This window comes from Leptodactylus fuscus, chromosome 2, assembly GCF_031893055.1.
Source record: "Leptodactylus fuscus isolate aLepFus1 chromosome 2, aLepFus1.hap2, whole genome shotgun sequence".
In the NCBI taxonomy this organism is placed as follows: Eukaryota; Metazoa; Chordata; class Amphibia; order Anura; family Leptodactylidae; genus Leptodactylus; species Leptodactylus fuscus.
In genome coordinates this window covers 113,068,604-113,086,510 of record NC_134266.1, presented here as the reverse complement: position 1 = coordinate 113,086,510, position 17,907 = coordinate 113,068,604, and positions in this window count along the sequence as shown.

The window sequence follows — 17,907 nt, the reverse complement described above, 5'->3', positions numbered from 1 at the left end:
CTACCGTAGTTGAAAAGAGAAGTATCGTACTTTCCATATATTTCCTGTTTGTTTGAATCAACTCTAGGCTTTAGTGACAATATGCAACAATAGCTACATAGTTTATAGGGATTAAAAGAGATGTAGGTCCCTCAAGTTCAGCCTATACAACCAGGGTTAGGGGTGTTCACACTTGTGCCTGCTGTCCGTCTGTCATGAATCTGCTGAAATAAATTGCAAAAAACAGATTGGGAACGGTTTGCAAATAGTTAGTTTAAAAACCCCTTTCACTTTTGCAGTAAAGGTTTTTAAAGCAAAACCTAAAGTAAAGGTTTTTAAAGCAAACCACAGGTATCCGTTTGCAGCTCTCCGCCGTGAATCAGCTTTTTTCAGACAGACACAAAATCTTGCATGTCTGACTTTGTGTCAGGCAAAAAAAAGCAGATTCACAGCGGAGAGCTGCAAATGGATTCTTAAACAGACCGTTCGCAAACCGTTCCTAAACAATTTTTTTGCAATTTCGTCAGATTCTCGATGGACGGACAGCAGACACAAGTGTGTATACAGTCTCCCCCTCTCCTTCTGTCTCTCCCCCCTTCCCTCATAGATTGTAAGCCCTCGCGGGCAGGACCCTCTACCCCACTGTGCAGTCGGTCACTGTTAGTATTATATCTACCTGTATATTTTGTGTATTGTATGTAAACCCCCAAATGTAAAGAACCATGGAATTAATGGTGCTATATAAATAAATAATAATAAAGTGTGAACGAGTCTACTAGTTTTTGCAATGCGACAGATTAAGGGCCCGTTCACATGCCCTTTCTTCAGGTGGAATCCGCAGCTGATTCAGCTGCGGCGTCCGCCTCACGGCAGCACACTCCGATCTAGGCCCATTCATTTGGGCCTACGCCAGACCGGAGTGCCGTGACTGTCGGAAGTCGGCGTGGTTTTGGAAATCTCAGCATGTCAATTATGTATAAACGGGTTTTATTAGAGATTTTTCAAGATTAAAACATATAAACAGAGAGGAACAAACGGAGCAACGTCACTAATCAAAATGGACAAGGAAAAAGGGGCGGCTCAGGAGGATACCCCAAACCGCTAAATTAGCGCAGTACCTGCTCAACATAATACAAAAGAAAAAGAAGAGGAGGGAACAAAAACAAGACAGAAACACAAAGAAAACAGAAAAAAAAAGGAAACAGTCAGGACAAACGTCGGGAAACAAACAGGGGAGGGAGAGGAGAGGACAACGGGAGAAAGAGAATATAGAAGGCCACACCACACTCAAGCAAAAGAAGCAGAAAAGTCAGACGATTCCCGGAACAAGATCCAAGGCCGCCAGAGGCATTCAAACCTGGAGTAATCAGGAGAGTCCTCCGCCACCAAAGCCTCCATCCTCTGAATAACAAGGAACTCCTGGAGGAACTCAAGCAAAGAGGGGGGGGGGGGGCTACGCCAATGCCTCGGAATGACCGCCCTGGCGGCCGTAAGGAAATGCCCCAAGAGGTCCTTCTTGATCGCAGACAATTTGCCCGGAATGACAGACAGGAGCGCCAACTGCGGTGATGCAGGGACAGAGCGCCCACTCACCTTGGAGTATAAAGAAAACACCGCGTCCCAGAAAGGCCGCAGAACGTCACAGTCCCACCAGATGTGAATCATAGTGCCCCTAGAGGTGCCACAACGCCAACACTGATCGGAAACAGCCGGAAAAATACGATGGCGAAGCACTGGACATCTATACCACCTAGTCAGGACCTTAAAATTCCTTTCTTGCACACTACACGGGAGGGCCAGCTTGTGGGAAAGCAGGAAGGATTTATCCCAGTCAGCAGACGACAGACTCACGGAGAGGTCAGAATGCCACGCAGCCGAGACGTCAGTGAGGAGGATGTCATACAACATCGACAGCGCGCAGGAAGGAGGGGACCGGGCACCAAGAGCTGACTCAAGGGCTGCAAGAAAGAAGAAAGCTGGGCGTGCTCTAACCAAGAAAGATGCAGGTCAGGATGAGAGGCGCAAAACTGGGCAAAGGGAAGAAGCGGAGAATCACCCGCCACCTCCCGAAGACGAACGTCACTGTCTCTATTCCAGCAGAGGAACCGATCAACCAAGCGCCCTGGGGGAAACATAGGATTATGAAAAAGGGGAGTCAGAGGGCCCGGAACACGTGCCAAGCGGCCACCAGAGCACACCAGATCCCAAACCCTCAAAAAGTGCAAAGGGAGAATGTAGAGGCCAGGTGACTTGGGGCGGAAGTGCGGAGGGATCCATGGCCAAGAGGAAAGCGAAGGCGAGTACAGATCGAACTCAATGGACACCCACTGCTTGTCGCCGCGCCGGAACTGCCAATCAAACAAGCGCAGCAGAACCGAAGCACGATAATAAAGGCGCACATCCGGGAGGCCAGCACCTCCCTTGGACTTGCGCCTAGTGAGGACGCTATACCTCAATCTGCTCCACGCAGCGCCCCACACGAACCTCCCAAACAGCGATTGAACCCGCGTCAGGAAAGAGCGTGGCAAAGGGATGGGGAGAGCCTGGAACAAGTATAGAAACCGGGGGAGGACATCCATTTTAAGGGCATGGATACGTCCGAACCAGGAGGGGAGACGAGCACCATAGGAGCGCAGGTCAGCAGTAGTCTTATCCAGGAGAGGGAGATAATTGAGCTGAAAGAGGGAAGAAGGATCCGGGGAAATATGAATCCCCAGGTACCTAAAGGAGGAAGGCTGCCATCTAAACGGAAAGGAACACGCTAGGAACTGAACCTCGGAAGGGGGAAGAGAAACATTGAGCGCCTCGCTCTTGGAGAGATTTACCTTAAAGTTGCTAAGGGCACCGAAACGAGAAAATTCACGAAGAACCGCCGGGAAGGACACCCGTGGTTCGGAAATGTACAATAGAAGATCATCCGCATACAGTGCCGCCTTAACCTCACGGGACCCCAATCGAATGCCATGAACATCCGGGCAGCGACGCAGCGCCACCGCCAGGTGCTCCATCACCAAGGCAAAGAGCAACGGTGAGAGCGGGCAACCCTGACGGGTGCCATTCAGAACTGGAAAGGAATCAGACAGAATCCCGTTCGCCCGTACCCGCGCCGACGCGTTCCCGTAAAGGGCCAGGATCCTTTTCAAAAACACAGAGCCCACTCCAATCTGGGCGAGGGTCTCCCGTAGAAACCCCCTAATGAATGCGATCAAACGCCTTCTCGGCGTCAAGCGAAAGAAGGCAGAGGGGGACTTTAGCGGAGCGGGCCACCAAAATGGCCAGGACAGTCTTACAGACATTGTCCCGCGCCTCCCGACCCGGAATAAAGCCCACCTGATCACTGTGGACCAGAGCCGGCATGAGAGGGGACAGACGATTCGCTAACAATTTCGCAAACAGTTTGACATCTATATTAATTAGGGAGATAGGCCGGTAGCTAGCCGGGCAGACAGGATCCTTCCCCGGCTTAGGTATCACAGTGATCAAGGCGGATAAGGATAGCGGTGCGAACGGGGACGACGCCTCTATACTATTAAAAACCCGCGCCATCTCCGGAGCAAGTAGTGTGCTAAAGCATTTGTAGAAGCGCGCGGTGTAACCGTCGGGACCCGGCGCCTTGCCCGCGGGCGTCGACTTAATAACCGAAACCACCTCTTCCAAAGAGAAGGGGGCCTCCAGGGCTTCTCTACTAGAACTAGAGAGGGATGGGAGAGCAGTGTCGGCCATGTAACGCCGAATCCTATCCCGAAGTGCCGACGGATCAAGATCCGCAAAATGGCCACGAATGTTATACAAATCAGAAAAGAACGCGCAAAACTCCGCAGCAACATCCACGGGATTGTGTACCAGACAGCCCGAACCTGTCCGCAAGCGGGGAACATAAGCAGGGGAGTCACGCGGATGGAGGCGGCGCGCCAGGGGACGACCACATTTGTTAGCGAACTCGTAGTAATGTTTTTTAATGCGGTCCCTGGAGCGCAAATACCATTCATCTAAAAGGGAGCGAAGCTCCTCCCTAACATTAATGAGCTCCGTGTAAGTCGTGCGGGAACCAGTACGCTTGTGGGACTGCTCCAAGTCATGGATCCGCCGCAAGCGGGCCGCAACCCCAGCGGCTCGCTCCCTCTTGAGACGAGCACCATGCTGGATAAGGACCCCCCTCACCACACATTTCAATGCCTCCCAACGCATGGGAAGGGAAGTAGGGTCATGAGCATGGTCTAGCCCAAAATCCCGAATAGCCGCCTCGACAGCCTCCCTACAAGTCAAATCCTTCAGCAAGCTCTCGTTCAAGCGCCAATTAAAGGGGCGATGCGCCAAACCGGGGATGGCCAAGGATAAATGGACCGGAGCGTGGTCCGACCAAAGGGTCGAGTCTATACGGACAGACGGGGACCAGGACAAAGCATGGTGGCTAGTCAGGAAAAAATCAATACGGCTATAGGAAGTATGGGCTGGGGAATAGTAAGTATAATCCCTACCCTGAGGGTGCAGGATACGCCACACATCCACCAACCGTGAGTTGTGAAGAGCCGACAAGAGACGGCGCAATTGCGAAGGAGCATGGGAAGGGCGCGGAGGGGAGGAATCAACCTGGGGGTCTAAAACAAAATTGAAATCACCGCCAAGCACTATAACCCCCTCACTAAAGTCTGCCAATCTGCTGACTAAGGACCGACAGAACGCCAATTGGCCCTGATTCGGAAGGTAACAGCTAGCCACAGTAAGAACCGTGCCTCCCGTGCGCAATTTGAGGAAAACAAACCTACCCTCAGGATCGACTAGGGTGTCCAGTACCTCGTGTTGCAGGGACCGATGAATAGCAATCGAGACCCCCTTAGACTTGGCAGTCGGGTTGACGCTATGAAACCAGTGAGGGAAGTGACGACAGCGGATATCTGGGACGTGATCCCTCTTGAAGTGGGTCTCCTGTAAAAAAAGTATGTGAGAGCGCTGTTTATGCAATTGGTACAGAATCTGGTTACGCTTCTGGGGAACGTTAAGTCCCCGAGCATTAAGAGAGCAAAAATTAAGAGTGGACATGGCCAAGAAATAAGAAGAGTAAGAGACTAAGAGCAAGACCACAGAAAGGACAAACAAATAACGACCAACAGAGGCACAAAGAAGAGAGGGGAGAAAAGGGAGAAATAGTAACAAAGAAAACACAAAGAAAAAGAAAACCAACAAAACAGAAACCAACTAAGTGGGGTGGAGTAAAGAACTCCACACAGTGAGGGTGGGGAGAAGGCAAAGAAAGAAAGTTGCCAAAAACCACGCTAACAAAGCGTGGAGACCCCGGTGGGAAGCGGGCTTTTCCAAAAAAAAAGGAAGGAAGCAGACACCCCATCCCATCCCGGGCCCCCAGGCAAAAACACCGAAATAGAAAATAAAACATCTGACACAGAATAAAATGCCGACCAACAAAGCAGAACAAGAAAAACAAAAACAAATCAACTGAAGAGTATGGGATAAACAACGGAACCAACCTAGGGAGAACACGAGAATGCTGCACAGAAAAATAAGCACAGTATACCCCAGTCCCTCCCGCGAGTCCCAACGTCCCAAAAATGCCCAAACAGCAGAAATAGGCCCACTAGCTAGAAACAAAGTATTCATGTAGAAGCACTAGGAGCATCCTGGAATGGATTTGCCTCCTCGGAAGAACGGGTCTTGCGACGCCTCCTAGGACGCCGCTGGGGGCGGATAAGAGGAGCCGACAGTAGATCACCAGGAAACGGGGGCCACGAGAGGGCCGGGACAGATGGGAGGCCCAAGGAAGAGGCAAAATGGAAGAGTTCATCCGGATGGGACATGGAGACAACACGACCGCCATGACGGACCTGAAGGCGGAAAGGAAAACCCCATGTATAGGGCACTTGATGCTGGGTGAGGACATCCAACAGAGGCTTCAGCACCCTCCGCTTAGCGAGGGTGAGGCGGGACAAATCCGGGAGCAGCTGGAGCTCAGAGTCCTGAAACACAACCTTCGGAGCCTCACGAACTTTGCGCATAATCGCCTCCTTCAGCTGGTACCTGTGGACCCTACAGATAACATCCCGGGGTCTAGTGTCGTCAGGCGGGCGGACGCCCAAGGAGCGATGCGCCCGATCAAGTTCAACAGGTGAATCCAGGGAGACCCCCAAAACAGAATTAAAGATAGAACGCAGGGTAGAATCCAGTTGCTGCGGCCCGACAGATTCAGGAAGCCCTCACACTCTAATGTTATTACGTCGATTGCGATTCTCCAGATCATCCAGCGCATCAGACAAGAACCGCAGCTGTTGAGTATGAGAAGCAATGGTCGCCTCGTGGACAGAAAGCTGGGAGTTATGCGAGGAGGAGGCCGTCTCCAAGGAATCCACTCTGGTCTCCAAATGTTGAACAGATGAGCGGACAGCAGAAAGTTCCGATTTGTAGGACTGCTCCAACCGAGCCACGTATGCCTCCATGTCAGACTTAGTGGGAACCGCCGCCAAGTGGGCACTGAGGCGACGAAGTTCAGCAAGAGTATCAGAGTCAGAAGCAGCGGGCCCGCAAACTCCAGCAGAATCAGAAATAGTTCACAATCCAGCAGAGTCCGACAGAGTGGCTGCATCAAAAGAACTGGCCAGGAGGGGTGGTGAGGAGGTAGAAGGAGGGGGGTCAGCTCCCCCAGGGGCACCAAGGGGGGGGCGACAGTCCACGGGTACCAGGAGGGCCACAGTCAGTCACAGAGGGACCAGGGGAAACAGATCCTGGAGCCTGGGCCCCCCCACCAGGACACGGGGAGGAGGTCGGGGCCAACCAGGGAGGAGAGGACCCAGCAGGAAACCACGAGGGTCTGCCCTCCCCCCAGGACAGACCTACAGGAGAGACAGACATAGGCCCCAGGGAGGGGGACAATAGGGGGGCTGCAGGAGAAGGTGGCAGGGATGGCCAAGTGCCGTCAGCAGGCACGAGGGAGTTGCGGCCTACCTGCTCAGGCGAGTCCTGTGAAGCGTGCAGGGGAGCTGGGCTGCAGGAAACACGTGGCGGTGGCTGCAGGTCTCCGGCGGGGATGTGGTCCGGCTCGCTGGAGGAGGATGAAGGCAGCCGCAGGTTCCCCTCAGTTAGAGCGGTGCAGGAGGATGGGGCACGGCTGCACGCAGCGTCGGAGGCCGCCAGGAGCTGTGAAGGGGAGACGGCCGTCCGGCCGCGTGGGACAGCTTCAGCCGCGGGCGCCATCTTGGATCCGGCAGCAGAGCCGTCACTCCGCGGCGTCCTGGAGAAGCGGGCCAGAGAAGTGATCCCGGAGGCCCCCGGAGGGGTAGAAGAGGAGCGCTGGGAAGACTTGCGGTTCTTCCCCATCTTCAGGTGAGTGACAGGAGAGTCGGTCGGCAGAAATTCGACGTTCTGTCGGAGGCCAGGGACGGAGCAGAGCGGTCACACATCCTCACTCCTCCATGGCCAGGCCACGCCCCCCTCAGCATGTCAGTTATATCTACAGAAATGCCAGCGGTTTGCCCATAGATATAACTGTAACAGAAAGTCAGCAGAAGAAAACTCTGCGAACTCTCTGTTTAAAGCGCTGCGGGAAGAACTGCGATGCGTTACCGTCGCGGTGAAGGGGGGGTATTTTAGACCGGATTTTGAGGCAGAGGCATACAGTGCACCGGCATCCAGTCTCAGCATTCCGCTCTGGATTATGCCCAAATGAATGGAACAAATCGCTTGAGAAAAAAGGAACCCATTGAATTCAATTGGAGGCAGTTTTTTGAGCCTGATTCTGACGTGGATTCTGGAACCTGGCTTAAAAGTGTCAAATTTTCAGATCTGAATTGTTCAGCTAGGAAAAATTCCTGAATCTGAATTTTTGTGCTAGGAAAATTGCAGCCATGTGAACATACCCTTAGGCGGGGTTCACACTGGAGTTTTTTGGACCGAATTTTGAGGCGGTGGCCGCCTCAGAATCCAGTCCAAAAAACGGCTAGCCGCGACTGAATGTTGGTACAGTGCATACAGTGCACCGGCATCCAGTCACGGCATTCCGCTCTGGATTAGTTCCAAATGAATGGGCCCAGTCGGGAAGGAGTGTTGCGAGGCGGACGGCCGTGGTTGAATCAGCCGCAGAATCCACCTCAAGAAAGGGCTTGTCGCTTCTTTTTTTCACAAGCGGGAACAAACTGCTCACAGAAAAAGGACTCCCATTGATTTCAATGGTAGGTGTTTTTTTGAGCCGGATTCTGACGCGGATTCCGCTTCAAAATCTGGCCCAAAAAACCCTGTCTGAACCCGGCCTTAGAGTAAAAATTCCTTCCTGACATTAAATTTAGAAACAATAAAATAAATCCCTGGATCAACCTCTTATTTTGAAAAATCCAATTCCTATAATTTGAAGTAACATAGATAACAAAGGTATGATGTTTATCATGGTAATGAGCTCTGTAATGAGGTGATGTGAGAATAATGTTCTTTGATTTCTCCAGTGCGTTCAACACCATTCAGCCAGGGCTACTGAGGGAGAAGCTGAACCTTGTTCAACTGGATACTAGACTACCTGACAAACCGCCCTCAGTATGTGAGAGCCCAGGACTGTGTCTGACACTGTGATCTGTAGTACGGGGGCACCACAAGGTACAGTTCTTGCCCCATTTCTCTTCACATTGTACACTGCTGACTTTAGGCACAACTCATCCAGCTGTTACTTACAGAAGTACTCCGATGACTCTGCAACAGGAGGCCTTATCACTGATGGCGATGATAGGGAATACAGAGACTTAAACCGGGATTTTGTTGAATGGTGCCAGCGGAACCAGCTCAAGATTAATACAGGGAAGACCAAGGAGATGGTGGTGGACTTTAGTAAACGGAGAGGTGCTCCGACCCCAGTGGAGATCCAAGGAACATGTATTGAGATAGTCAGAATCTATAAGTATCTAGGCGTGATCCTCAAGAATAAACTAGACTGGGCTGATCACCTGGAGGTGCTGCACAGAAAGGGCCACAGCAGACTCTACCTGCTCAGGAGGCTGAGGGCCTTCGGAGTCCAGGGGACACTTCTTAGGGCCTTCTTCAACTCTGTGGTTGCCTCAGCCATCTTTTTCGATGTGGCCTGCTGGGGGAGCAGTATATCAACCAGGGACAGAAATAGACTTGACAGGCTGATCAGGAGGGCCAGCTCTGTCCTGGGGAGCCCCTTGGACACAGTACAGGTGGTGGGTGACAGAAGGATACTGTCTGTGGTGACCTCCATGCGGGAGAACAAATCCCACCCCATGTATGGGACCCTGATGGGACTTGGCAGCACTGTAAGTGACCGTCTGCTTCACCCCAAGTGTGAGAAGGAGCGCTATCGCAGGTCCTTCCTTCCAACCGCGACCAGGCTGTATAATCTACAGTCTATCAAACCAAGCGAAGATCACCCCGCACAGAGAACTAATGATTATAACAATGACCATGAGGTCTTCCTCTTTCTCTTCCATTTTTCCTTAGCTGCTATGGACTCCTAGTATATCTTCTCTTCTCAGCTTATGTGTGTCTACATCTGTAATATATTACTATGTATTATCCTGTATCTGTATTACTATGCTGCTGTAACATGCTGTAACATGCTCTTATTGTATTTGAATATTGACTGCCTTTAGTATTGATAAATGTATTGCTTCAAATTTGTTTTTCTACAAATGCAACACAGTTATTTTTATCACAGTAAGGGGACATTCACACTTGCACCTGTGTCCACCCTATGTCATTCCGCTGGGTTTCTGTCCTCAGCCCCGAGAAACTGGACAGGGGATGGCTTCCTGGTGGTCAGCTTTAAAGGGATCCAATCATTGGAATCCCATTTTTTCTCTCTAACACATAGGAATAACCTTAAGAAAGGCTATTCTTCTCCTACCTATAGATGTCTTCTCAGTACCGCCGTTTGGTAGAAATCCCAGTTTTCTTCTGTATGCAAATGAGTTCTCTCGCAGCACTGGGGCATCCCCAATGCTGCGAGAAAACTCTCCAGCATTGCCTCTATCTTGATCTGAAACACATCTCTCTGCTTCTTCTTTTGGCCTTGGGCTTCAAACTTCTAGGCATGTGCAATCGGCTCTGCCAAGGGACCTTATATGTTGATGCTGGTACAGAGCTACTGAGCATGCTCAGTATGCTGTGTATGCCGTCGCAGTACACAGCATACAGCAGTTCACTCGCATAAGCGGCCACAAAAAAATGGCCGCGGGCATGTGCAGTCCGCTCTGTCCGAGTCCCCATGGCAGAGCTGACTGCGCATGCCTAGAAGCTTGAAGCCCAGATCCAGAAGAAGAAGCGGAGAGAGATCGTTCCAGGCGAAGATTTCTCTCGCTGCATTGGGGACGCCCCAGTGCTGTTTGAGCGCTGGGGACCGTCCTCAGTGTTGCGAGGGAACTCATTTGCATACAGAAGAAAACCGGGATTTCTACCGCATGGCGGCGCAGAGAAGACATCTAAAGGTAGGAGATGAATAGCCTTTCTTAAGACTATTCCTACGTATTCGGGAAAATAAATTAGATTCCAATGATTGCATCCCTTTAAAACCCATTGATTTGAATGGGTGTTAAGAGCAATCCGCCAGTGTCCGCCTGCAGCCTCTCTGTGGGTAACTGGTTTTTTTTTGGCCGGACACAAAGTCCTGCATGCCCAACTTTGTGTTTAGCTAAAAAAAAAAATGGTTTCCCCACGGAGAGGCTGCAGGCAGACACGGGCAGTTTGCTTTCCCATTCAAATGAAAGCTAACCACCGGGAAGCCTCCCCTGTCCAGTTTCTCCAGGGCTTAGGATGGAAATCCGATGAAATGACACAGGGTGAACACGGACACAAGTGTGAACGCCTCCTAAGGGTGCTTTCACGTCACATTATATATGTCTGCCTGACTGATCCGTTTTTTTTATCTGTTTACCTTATACAATGTGTCAGTCAGCAGACCCATTGCCTCCAACCCCCCCCCCCAAAAAAAAAAACACTCGTTTATAGTCTCTGTATGCCCCTGTCTGTTATTTCAAACAGGCAGAAAAGCATATACTACTGCACTTTTCTGTCCTTTTCTGTCCTGAAGAAGGAGCCCTCCCCCATTAGCCACAACCTGGAGGAAGAAGAAGCCAGTGGAACTCTCCTTAAGGTAAGCCCAAACCCCCTCCTCCCCAATCTCCCTTTCCTGGTCCCAGCAGGAGTGATCCTGTCATTGTGACCCCCTTAAAGAAATGGCTGCCGCCCCTCCCCCACCACTCACAGTGTATCTAGGCTCCCGAATATATACAGCCGCATCCCCATGCTATCACCTTCCTCGCACAACACAAAGTCCTCAGCAAGAGCCAAGCAGGGTTTATGCCAAACCACCGCACCACGGACAATATCTACACCCTGCACAGCCTCATCAAGACCCATGTCCACAGCACCAGAAGCGGAAAAATATTCACCTGCTTCGTGGACTTTAAGAAGGCGTTCGGCTCAGTATGGCACCCTGGCCTGCTCCTAAAACTCCTAGAGAGTGGAATAGGAGGAATAACATATGATGTCATCAAGAGCTCCTACACCGGAAACCAGTGCAGTGTGAAGGTGAACGAGAAAAGGACAACATACTTCCAACAGGCCCGAGGGGTCAGGCAGGGATGCAGCCTGAGCCCAATGCTCTTCAACATCTGCATCAATGAACTGGCTGCAGCCCTAAAGGCATCACCAACACCAGGCCTAACCCTGAACGACACGAAGGTGAAGTTCCTGCTACTTCTGTCCCCCACCGAGAAAGACCTCCAAAACAGCCTGTCAGTGCTGGAAAAATTCAGCACAACATGGGCCCTACCCATCAACCACAAGAAAACCAAAGTCATGGTATTCCATAATAAGGGCCACTACAAAGCCCCCACCCCAAAATTCACACTGAACGGCTCCACACTGGAGAAAACCAACAGCTACATCTACCTGAGGCTGGAGCTCAGCCAATCAGGAAGCTTCAAAGCAGCAATAGAAACCCTGAAAGTAAAAGCCTGCAGAACCTTCTACGCCATCAGAAGACAGCTGTACCACCTAAAACCACCACCAGTGAGGGTCGGGCTGAAGATATTTAATGCAGTCATCACTCCAATCCTGCTCTACGGCAGCGAAATCTGGGGCCCAACCACCTACCCAGACTAGTCAAAATGGGACTCTAGCTCAACAGAGACCTTCCACCTGAAGTTCTGCAAATACCTGCTCCATGTCCACTGCAACACCTCCAACATGGCTTGCAGGGCAGAGCTAGGCAAGCTCCCCCTATGGCTCACCATACAGAAGAGGGCATTAGTATTCCAGGCACACATTCAAAGCAGCAACCCTGACTCCTACCACCACCAAGCATGGCTAAGCTACAGAACTGGAAACAAACCCAACACCCGCAACCAAACAACAGCCAACTGCCAAACCAAAAACACCAACAGATGATGACCAAGGTCCAAATAAAGGTGACCATAGAGGCAAACAAAGAGCATTACATTGAAGAATGGAGAAAACGAAATAAATAACTCCAAGAAACTCAATGTGTACCAGTCACTGCAAAGGAACTACACCATGGCCACCTACCTGGAAAAAATAACCCACCACAAACACAGACAGACCCTGAGCCGATACAGACTGAGCGCTCACAATCTAGAAATTGAAATGGGGCGGCAAAGCAGTCATACAAGCCACGGAAAGACAGACTGTGCCAACACTGCGACCAGGGGGCCCTAGAAGACGAGGCCCACTTCCTGCTACACTGCTTCAACTACTCAGCTATGAGGGCCGTCTACTACCAAAGACTCTCTACTCACATCCCATACTTCAGATCTGCAGATGAAAAGAGGAAACTCTACATCCTACTAGGAGAAGAGGAGACCACTGTGGAAATTGCTGCCCAATACGTGTCTCGCTGCCACACATCCCAAACAAGAACGACGAGACCCCAAGGACGCACGTACCCCCCAAACCACACACCCCACACTCACCCCCTTTTCCCACCCCAACCATTCTTTGCTTTGGCAATACCAAATGTTTTTGTTAGGTTATGCTAATAAAGCCCGTTTGTATCTTGTATCTTGCTATCTTCTCCCCCTCCCCTTCACAAGTGCCATTCCTCCCTCACCTCATTCAGGAGTCAGGACAAGTGAGTGGTGAAAGATGGGGGAGGAGCGACATGGAAATTTTAATAGATTCCTTCTCCACGGCAGCGAAATCTGGGGCCCAGCCACCTACCCAGATCAGCCAAAATGGGACTCTGGCCCAACAAAGACCTTCCATCTAGAGTTCTGCAAGTACCTGCTCCATGTCCACCGCAGCACCTCCAACACAGCCTGTAGGGCAGAGCTAGGCAGGCTCCTCCTATGGCTCACCATACAGAAGAGGTGACTAGTGTTGAAGGCGCACATCCAAAGCAGCAACCCCGACTCCTACCAACACCAAGCATGGCTAAGCCACACAACTCAAAACAAACCCAACATTCCCCAACCAAACAACAGCCAACCACCAAACCAAAAAGACCAACAGACGATGACCAAGGCCCTAATACAGGTGACCATAGAGGCAAACAAAGAGCAATACATCGAAGAATGGAGAAACGAAATAAATAACTCCAAGAAACTCACCATGTACCAAACCCTACAAAGGGACTACACCATGGTCACCTACCTAGAGAGAATACCCCACCCCAAACACAGACAGACCCTGAGCTGGTACAGACTGAGTGCCCACAATCCAGAGATTGAAACGGGGCGGCACAAACAGCCCTACAAGCCACGGGAAAACAGACTGTGACAACACTACGACCAAGGGGCCCTAGAAGACGAGGACCACTACCTGCTACTCTGCACCAAATACTCAGCTATTAGTGCCATCTACTTTGAAAGACTGTCTACCCACATCCCAGACTTCACATCTGCAGACGAGAAGAGTAAACTCTATATCCTACTAGGAGAAGAGGAGTCCACTGTGGAGATCGCTGCCCAATACGTGTCCAGCTGCCACCAACTGAGAGGAAGATGAGACCCCAAAGACAATTAAAACCCCAACTCACAGACCTTTAAGCCCCCCCATCACCTGCTCACCCCACGCCCACCCATACCCACACGTCCTAAACAAGAACGTCGAAACCCCAAGGACACAGAAATCCCCATCCCCCACACCCACCCCTTCTACCACCTTCTTCTCCCAACCCCCAACCATTCTTTGCTTTGGCAACACAAAGTTTTTCTTCGGTCATTCTAATTAAGCACCTTTGTATTGTATTGTATTGTATTGATTACTAATGGTTCAGCTAGTATCCGTTGCTAAAATCTTGGACAAATAGCTATGGAAGATAGCATCTGGATGGCACTGCAGACATTCGGGAGCCCGGACAAAAGTGGTGAGACGTGGTGGTGGGGCAGCAGCAACCCTTTCTCTAATGGGGGTTACAAATGGCAGGGGATAGCAGCCTTTACAGGTAGCACATATTGGGGAGGCAATCAATCCCTAATGGCTGCCCCCTCCACATGTGCTACCCCTGATGGTATTAGGTGGAGCACATGTGTACTGCAAGTACAGCACAAATAAAAACAATTGTGCTGTGACTTGTAGTCTTTGGGGAACAGCTACTCTGCCACCTCCCACTTGTGCTTCACCTAATACCATAGGTGGTAGCACATGTGGAGGGAGGGCAGCCATTAGGGATTGATTGCCCCCCCCCCCCATTTGTGCTACTCTAATGGCTGCCCCCCTCCACATGAGCGTCTCCTGATGGTATTAGGTGCATCCTCACGTCTGCTCTTCCCTCCCATTTGTGCGATTCCCCTGATGGTATTAGGTGAAGCACATGTGGGGAGTACTTCAACAAAAAAAATTGTGCTGTGACTTATAGTACTTGGGGGAAAGGTCCTCTACTGCCTCACATGTGCTTCACCTAATACCATCAGGGGTAGCACACGTGCAGGGTCAGCCATTGGGGATTGATTGCCCCCCCTCAGATGTGCTACCCCTGATGATATTAGGTGAAGCACATGTAGGGGTGGCAGACGTAAACATAAAAAACTTCCCTTTTTTAAGCAAAAAACTGATGCAAACGGATGCACATCTGTTAAAGGATCAGTTTTTTGATGCATGAATTGACATCAGTTTGCGTCAGTTTTTTGATTAAAATAACAGATCCGTTAAACTGACGTGAAAAACATGATGTAAAAGCACCCTAATGTGCTCTGTAAGGGCGGACATTTTTGTAGGCGAATTTTGAGGCGGAATCCGTGTCAAAATCTGCCTGCAAAAATCTCCATGTGAACATACTTGTATAGTGAATCTCAGTTTTGTATCATCCTTGTGGTAAACATAGCTGACTTTAAGCTCTTAAATTCTTTACCTATGTGCATATATGGTCCCTTAGGGCTGTGATGGCGAACCTATGGCACGCGTGCCAGAGAGGGCACGCAGAGCCCCCTCTACTGGCACGTGTGCGGTCGCTCCCTGATCGCTCACTAACAGGGAATCCAGTGCAGGATTCCCCGTTAGTGAGTGATCCCTGCCTTCAGCCGGTTGTGCATTTGCAGCTGTCAGTGTAGCTCAGTGTAGGTTGCGCGTACTACGCGGCCTACACTGACTACAGATTATGACCTCTGAACCAGCACGGGCATGATGACGTAAGTCATCAGCACTCGCAGTGAACAGAAGAGAGGTAAGTATATTGTGTGTGTGTACTGTCTGAGGAGGGGGCTACTGTGGACCTTTCATGTTGTGTGGGAGGGGGCTACTGTGGACCCTTCATGCTGTGTGGGTAGGGGGCTACTGTGGACCTTTCATGCTGTGTGGGTAGGGGGACATTGTGGACCATTGTATTCTGTGTGGGAGGGGGCTACTGTGGACCTTTCATGCTGTGTAGGTAGGGGGCCACTGTGGAACATTTTATGCTGTGTGGGAGGGGGCTACTGTGGACCTTTCATGCTGTGTGGGAGGGGGCTACTGTGGACCATTTTATGCTGTGTGGGAGAGGGCTACTGTGGACCTTTCTTGCTCTGTGGAAGGGGGATACTGTGGACCATTTTATGCTGTATGGGAGGGGGCTACTGTGGACCTTTCATGCAGTGTGGGAGGGGGCTACTGTGGACTTTTCATTCTGTGTGGGAGGGGGCTACTGTGGACCTTTCATGCTGTGTGGGAGGAGGCTACTGTGGATCTTTCATGTTGTCTGGGAGGGGGCTACTGTGAACCAGTTCATGTTATAAAACAATACATATTTGGTATCATTGAGGGGGGGGGGGAGAACAGTTAAAAAATGCTGGAAATAATGATTTTTGCCCATTTTGCCTTACAAAAAATGCTATTAAAAAAGTGATTAAAAAGTTATACCCCAAAACAGTACCAATGGAAAGCAAAGGTCATGCTGCAAAAAAATAAGACCTCAACCAATTCTGGCAACTGAAAAATAAAAATGTTAGAAGAATCTCAGAAGTTGGTGATGCCAAAATAATTTATTTATGTCCCAAAATGTATCGCTGTAATTGTACCAACCTGCAGAATAAAGATAACATGTTATTTATGCTGTACGCTGCATGGCAAAAAATGAAAAGGTAAAATGTTATGCCAGAATTACTGGTTTTTTGTTTGTTTGTTTTTTAATCCACTAAGAAGGAGATAATAAAATTTGGTCAATAAGTTATAGGAATCCAAAAATTATGTCATCTCATCCCGCAAAAAAACTGCTCTCATTTGGCTACAGCCTGTACAACGTGAAGACAAAAACCTCAAAAATCCCCAAATCATTAGGCTGCATCAGGAAGAATGTATAAGCTGTGTGAGTGTATATAAAGGTACACCCCAGATTTAGAGCTTAGAAGGGAAAAGAAACCAGAAGTGATCCCCAGAGTTACCCCCCCCCCTCCCCCTTCATAGGAGCTACTGGGGAATAGAGAATATTTGTGCTCCCAATGTACTCTGCACAGTTTATATATACACTTTTCACCATCAGCTGTGCATTCATGCCTGAGATACTAATGCTTACTACACCCCCTGAAAAATTCTTTGAGGGGTGCAGTTTTCTGATTTTTAATTCCCAATCGTCCTGGATTCGGCAGGACAGTCCCGATTTTACACCCTGAAATCTTACCACTTGTCCCGCTCTGCCCCTGAATTTTTTTGCTTGTTAATCTTTTCCCTGAACGCCACTCACTCTTATTCCAGGTAAAGGTTAAATACTGTACTCAGAAGGACATCAGACGGCCACATGATATTCTCTAGTCACGTGTCTTTGCTTGTAAGAAAAGTCGTATCCCATGCAGTGGAGGAAGATGTAGAGATGTAGGGTGTAATGTACTGTGGGGAGGGGGTGATGTGGGGTTCAGGGTGGACTGTGAGTGGGGGGTAGAGATGTGGAGTGGAAGGGGGCGAGAGATGTGGGCTGCAGGGTGGACTGTGTGTATGGAAGAGATGTGGGGTGCAGGGTGGACTTTGTGTGAGGGAGAGATGTTGTGTGCAGGGTGGACTTTGTGTGAGAGGGAGATGTTGGTGCAGGGTGTACAGTGGGGGAGAGATGTGGGGTTCATGGGTGTACTGTGTGTGTGTGGGAAATGTGGGGTGCATGAGTGTACCATGGGGGGAGAGATGTGGGGTGCAGAGTGGACTGTGTGTGAGGGGGAGATGTGGGGTTACAGGGTGGACTGTGTGTGGGTAGAGATGTGGGGTGAAGGGTGGACTGTGTGGGGGGAGATGTGGGGTGCAGGGCTGTACTGTGGGGGTGGAGATGTGGAGTGCATGGATTTAATGTGAGGGGGAGATGTGGGGTGCATGGGTGTACCCAAATAGAAATGGATAGGAATGGGCAGAGTCAATTTAGAAGTGAGTGGAGCTAAATTTGCTGTACCCACATTTTGTCCCTCTTTTTGTCCTTTAAAAGTTGGGAGGTTTGTTGATACCCTGTCCAAATACCAAAAATCTAAATCTGTGCTCCAGAAGTCAGATAGCACCCTGTCTTGTGCCTAA